This window comes from Orycteropus afer, unplaced genomic scaffold (genome assembly GCF_000298275.1).
Source record: "Orycteropus afer afer isolate SDZICR_OR568_19922 unplaced genomic scaffold, OryAfe1.0 scaffold00102, whole genome shotgun sequence".
Taxonomy (NCBI): Eukaryota; Metazoa; Chordata; class Mammalia; order Tubulidentata; family Orycteropodidae; genus Orycteropus; species Orycteropus afer.
The window spans coordinates 7229648-7230207 of record NW_006921689.1 but is presented as its reverse complement, the minus strand read 5'-3'; positions in this window follow the sequence as shown (position 1 = coordinate 7230207).

Here is a 560-nt window from a genome sequence, read left to right as displayed (position 1 = left end):
GGAGAGAAAACAAAAAACATGAATAAGAAATGAAATGACATCACAACTGAAACCAACAGAACCAACTGAAATAAAAAGGATAATATCAGCATACTGTGAAGAAGTGCACTCTAACAAATTTGAAAATCTGGAAGAAATGGATAGATTTCTAGAAACACACCACTTACCTAAACTAAAACAGACTGATGTGGAAAAGTTGAACAGATACATAACAAAAGAAGAAATTGAACAGGTCATCAAAAAATTACCAACAAAAAAAGTCCTGGTCCAGAAGATGTCACTGATGAATTCTACCAAACATTCAGAGAACTGACACCATTCCTACTCAAACTATTCCAAAACATAGAAAAGGATAGAATCCTCCCTAACTCATTTTATGAATCAAGCATAACCTTGATGCCAAAACTAGGCAAAGACATCACTCAAAAGGAAAACTACAGACCAATATCCCTCATGAACATCAATGCAAAAATCTTCAACAAAATCCTAGCCAATAGACTCCAACAACATATCAAGAAAATCATTCATTATGATCAAGTGGGTTTCATATCAGTTATGCA